The following is a 6,130-nucleotide window of genomic DNA, read 5'->3' on the forward strand; positions in this document are numbered from 1 at the left end:
CATGTTACAATCATGCTTCCCTGCCAGGCCAGCATGGTTCAGTGGTTGAGTGCCCACCTGTAAACCAGAAGGTCACGGTTCCATTCCCGGTCAGGGCACATGTGGGCTGGATCCCCAGTAGGGGGCGTGCAAGAGCCAGCCAATCAACAATTCTCTCTCATCGTTGATGTTTCTCTCTCTCCCTCTCTGAAATCAATAAAAAATATATTTAAAAAAATCATGCTCCCCACTAAAAACCACATTTTCATCCCAAGCGGAGGATAGGGAAAGATACCACCTGGTGAATGGAACCAAAGATGCTGTTACTGCCCCTTCCAGGGCTGGCTGGCAGAACCCAGCCCAGTGGTGATGACCAGAAGTGAGGTTGGCAGCCGAGTGGGGTCACCCAGGAGGAAGGTAGCAGGCCACCTGGAACTGCATGTCTGGTCCTGAAAACTCCTGGGATGTGGGGTGGTGGGGTGGGGTGTGTGTATGGGGGGTGCGGGGTGGGGGACTTCATGGAAGGTAGCCACCTTTCATTCTGCCCCACACTGCCACCTCCCCCTGGGATGCGGGGCCTGAGACACAAAGAAAAGCACGGGGAATGGTATGGTCTACAGTCCTCTCTCAAGACCACAAAACACAGCACTTCATGGCACCCCAGTCTTTTTTTTTTAATTTATTTTTTATTTTTATTGATTTCAGAGAGGAAAGGAGAGGGAGTGAGAGATAGAAACATCAATAATGAGAGAATCATTGATCGGCTGCCTCCGGCACGCCCCCTACTGGGGATCGAGCCTGCAACCCAGGCATGTGCGCTGTCGGGGAATGGAACCATGACCTCCTGGTTCATAGGTCGACGCTCAACCACTGAGCCCGGCATGGCACCCCAGTCTTCATGGCACGGGTCTGAAGATAGGACTCCGGGTCCTGTTCTATAAGAAGAGTTTTCTGCCTGTGTTGGGGGCACTGACAGATGAGGTCGTCTACGTTTCTTCTTAGTCCATCCAAGTTCTTCCAGCAGCCACGGGGGTGCAGCAGGCAGCACGCAGCACGTGAGACTCTCCCGTGGCCGCAGACCCCGCAGCAGGGAAGGGTGGCTTTGCACTCACTGAAAGGAAGGCTGAACTTCCCAACCCAGCAGGCTGCAGAATGGTCTTTCCTGGATAATTTACAAGAGAGGAACAACTGGCGACTCCGATGTTCCCCCAAACACTTCTAGCCGTGGCGGCGGGGGAATGGAAAGAGTGGCCTCGGCCATCTTTTTCCAAAAATTAGCAAAAACACACCCTCCCAGCCCAGGGGTGTGACCTGGGAGAGGGACCTGGGCAGGCCACGGGGAATCCCATTCTGCTTCAGGCCTGTTGTAACTTTTTTTTTTGGCCTTTTATTTTTTTCTTTCAAGTTTATCTTTATGGTTGAAAATATTACAGATGTTCCCTTGTTTCTCCCCTTGACCCCTTCCATCCCACACCCATGACCCTTCCCCCCGCACCCCCACCCCCCACCCCCAGACCTTCACCACACTATTTATTAGTCTGTGTTCATGGCCTATGTATATAAATTCTTCGGTTAGTCTCTCCCCACCCACCCACCCCCTGATTCTGATCTTTCATTTTTGCTTCCTAAAGCCCCTGATTTGCCATTTCCCAGAGTTAAACTCCTGGTTCTCAATAGCAATTAGTTCCCTATGGGTTTCCTACTTTCTCCCTTGCAAGCATCCAAGAGGGGCAGATGGAGGGCTGTGCCCAGTCTCCCTCCCCTCCTCCCTGATGCGTGTTCATGGCTACAAGTGGGAGGCTTACACAGACCAGAGAAAGTCTTGAATTTCTTTGGAGGCTTCTGGTCTCAGCTGGGAAGCCTCTGGGAGTGTTTTGTTTTTGTTTTAAGAAAATGAAATGCCCCTGAAGGAAGTTCCTGTGGAGAAGGACTTTTCCTGCCCCATTTTAACAGCTTCAACAACAATAACAACAACAACAACTGGCCGGCTTACTGCTGGGTGGAGCCTGCATGGCTGCCCTCTCCCTCCCTCCAGCCCACCTGGATTCCAACGTTTCAGCCTGGGTGGCGCCTGCCGCTTGCAGGGTGACCTCAAGGGGTCAGGCTTGCCTTAGCTATGCTTGAGCCTGTGTCCCTGCCTCTGGGACTGAGAAACTGGTTTGTGGTGCAAGCCCATAGGAAAAAGGCAGATGAGAACAGCAGGACAAAACAACACCAACCAACCAACCAACCAACCAACCAACCAACCAACCAACTAACCACCCAGTGCAAATCCCAGAGGGATATCTGCCAATTCTGGATTTTCTACATCACCACGTTCCTTCTCAAAATACAACATGACAGCAGGGCTGGCAAACACGGCCAGTTAAATCCTGCACGCTGCCTGTTTTTGTATAGTCCACGAGCTAAGAATGTTGTTTACATTTTTAACTGAATTGGTGGTGGTGGTGGTGGGGGGGCGGGGAGGAGGAAAACAAATTATACAATTTGATGATGCTTGAAAACAGTATGAAATTAAAATTTCAGCGTCCATAAATACAGTAAAGGTTTATTGGAGTGCAGCCATTGCCATTCATTTACACATCGGCTGTTCTTGTGCTAGAAGAGCAGGGGTAAGGGAGCCTAAAATACATTTACTCTCTAGCCCTCTGCAGAAAAAGTTTGCTGACTCCTGAATTACGGTAAAGCATTAATTTGGAGTCCTCACATTTCAAATGTAGGATTATTTAGACTCTCAGTATATGTGATTCTTATGAACTAAGAAGCTCAACAATTTCTTGCTCTGAATATGAAAGGAAAATTATATAAAAATGAAAATATCTATGTTTGTCTTTAATTCCGTGCCTAACAATTATTCATTATTTTTAAATAACACTCACATAACTAAAGGGCTTTTATGTTTACAGTACCTTCTTTTATAGGTCTGTAGTGATTTAGGAGTTTTTAATGAACTATTAGTAACTGGTATCTCTTACTTTATAACTAGAATTTTATAGAGTGTATGCCATCAATTTATAGTGTCTACTAAGCTCTGGTATTCTCTAGAACAGTGGTTCTCAACCTTGGCTGCACCTTAGAATCACCTGGGGATCTTTTAAAAAAATCCTGATTTCTGGGCCTCATCCTCTGGAAATTCTGTTTCTTTATTATGGGGCGGGGTCACAACATTAGTAACCAAGAAACAGAATTTCCGGAGGACGAGGCCCAGAAATCAGGATTTTAAAAAGATTCCCAGGTGATTCTAATGTGCAGCCAAGGTTGAGAACCACTGTTCTAGAAGACTCTCCCTCCTTCTGGGAGAGAGCTTAGTGGTCATCTAATCTACTCCACGTGCAATCACAGAGGAGAAACCAAACACATATAGTTAGTGGCATCTTTTTCTTAAAGTACTAGGGTACCCCCTGCCTGAGGATAAAGAAACTGTATTGCTTTTAAATTTCACTTGCAATTCGCACCTTCTTATGAAAATGGAATGCTTGCTCTGGCCCGGGCATTGTTCTAAAGCAGGAGCGGGGAACTTTATTTCCCGCCAAGGGCCACTTGGATATTTATAACCTCATTCTTGGGCCATACAAAATTATCAACTTCAAAATTAGCCTGCTCTATTTGGTCCAACACTTAATTAACTCACCCCTCATGCCTTGGCAGGGCCAGACCCAATGATTTTGTGGGCCTAATACGGCCTGCGGGCCTGATGTTCCCCACTCCTGTCTCAAGGCTCATTTTTCTTTAATTGTTAGTAATAATAGCTTCCATCCTTTGAGTGCTTGCTGTGGGCTAGGCATGGCGTATTTCGCTTTATTATCATGACCATCCTTTGAAAAAGGCAACCTACAGAAAAAGAGAGAGGTTTAGAGGGGTTAAGGAACTTGCTTAGGGTCACTCAGTTAATAAGTGGTGGCAACAGTGTTCTTAACCTAGGTCACATTCATAAGCTACTAATTAAATTAATTTTTTTCTGCTGATGACGCCGCATGCTGAATTAGCCTTCCTTTGTTTAGAACCAGAGGTTAAACTGTGGTGGGACAGAGCTGGAAGGGACCCTAAGACTTTATCTTTAAAGAGCTCCAAGAGGGGGGTAAACAGCTTTTCTCAAAAGCCTGTTACAGCACTTCAATACAAACAGAGCCCTCTCTTTCTAAGCAAAATAATACCCCTTTGCCACAATTTATGCTCATTTTCTTTAACTTTGGCTGTTGCGTAACCACCAGATCCCGCATTGCCTGAGCGTTTTCCGGTCCTTATGTTTCCTGCTGCCGCGCACACGTCCAGGCAGGCATGTTGGACTTTGGACATCACTTTTGTCCTGACAATCACCTTGTATTGACTTTGTGTTTTGTGATGATCACTTGTAAGTATGCAAGCATTTCCTGTTTATTTTTAATTCTTTCTTAATCCTAAATATTCTCTCTTTCGGAACCTTGTAACTTCACCCAGTAGATAGAAAGACATTAATTCATATTCTTGAGGCTACTTCACGTTCAGTTCCAAACTCCTGCAAAGCGCTAGCCACTCTGATGATTCCTACCTTCACCTGGCGTTCTGTAGCTTACCGACACTCTCAATGGGCGAGCTCCCTGTTTTCTAGATCAGCGGTCACCAACCTTTCGGACCTCACAGACCACCAGTGGTCCACGGACCACCGGTTGGCGACCACTGCTCTAGATCACTGAAAACCAGACCTTTACATACTGTAGTGCCATTGTGACCTTGACTTGCTTGCTGAGCAGATTGTAATTGGTTTTATTACACCAAGAAGCAAACAAACCTTTTCGTTCCTATCACTTGTATTTTCAGTGACTAACAGCCACAAATTTGGCTCATTGTGGGGCACCCAAAACATAAAGTTTTCTGAGGAATGTACCCGTGATGACAATATGTGATCCCTAATGTAACTGGCTGCTGAGAGTTAATTGCACATCTTGAGTCTTACATGCAATAACCATGGCCATGATGTTTAACAGAGGCTTAAGTCATGCTTGTCTTGTCATTTGATGGCCAGCAGGTGGCACTGTTGGAACTTGGTATTTACCTTCTTGTACAATTTTTCAGAACAACTCTTTCAAAAGTTTAGAAATCTCTGTCATGTCACGCAAGTCTGAGATAACAGTCCTTCAAAACTGTGCAAATAAAAAGCCTGGACCTTCGTTAAATGTCTGACAACCAGTCCCTGGAGAAGGTTGAAGGCGGTGTTGTGTGGTTGTCCTGCTTAACCTAACTTGTGCTTCTCTTCCTGCAATCCTTTCTTTGCCTTGATCAGACCAGTGTCTCTTAGCTCATCAGACAGCCTGGGAGAGCTGGTCAAGCCGAGATGTCTCCAGGGTCTGGGCCCATCTTAACGGTGAGAATGGTTTGCTTCCTCTATCCCGGTTAATTATTGAATGCAAACACTACATGTCCCTCAAATCCTCCTTATTGATTCTAACCACCAGATGGGAGTCTCACCACATTTACCTTTCACAGCTGGTTTAAGGTCTGAAATCTCTCTCAACAATGGGTCTAGTTCATCACTTCGGATAACACACACACACACACACACACACACACACACACACCCCTGTACATATATTTTTTTAATTGTACTAACTTGCCCGGCTGCACCCTTTTCCCCTTGTTTTAAAAGGAAGAAAAGAGAGACGAAGGAAAGGAGCTGGGATGTCAGGATGGAGGGTGATTTCTCTGAGCAGATGAGGTGCTTATTCAAGGTCATCAAGGGGCTTGATATAAAAACCGTCCATTTTTAATGAATTTGTTTACCATGAATCAGAAGGTGAAGTGCTTGGCACCTTAGTAAGCATTTGTAAATGTTCATTGTTTTCTATCATCATTGTCATCACAGATATGTGTTCACATCTGGCCTGGCAGAATAGTTGCAGAGTATCTGGAGTGAATCTTGGCACCGGTACCCTCATCCTCAAGGGTTCTCTTCTTCTTCTTCTTCTTCTTCTTCTTCTTCTTCTTCTTCTTCTTCTTCTTCTTCTTCTTCTTCTTCTTCTTCTTCTTCTTCTCCTTCTCCTTCTCCTTCTCCTTCTTCTTCTTCACAGATTTTTAACATTGATTTTTAGAGAGGGAGGAAGGGAGAGGGGGAGAAAGAGAGAAAGATCAATGTGTGAGTGAAACATTGATTGGCTGCTTCCTGGCTTGTGCTCTG

Source organism: Myotis daubentonii, chromosome 19 (assembly GCF_963259705.1).
Source record: "Myotis daubentonii chromosome 19, mMyoDau2.1, whole genome shotgun sequence".
Lineage (NCBI taxonomy): Eukaryota > Metazoa > Chordata > Mammalia > Chiroptera > Vespertilionidae > Myotis > Myotis daubentonii.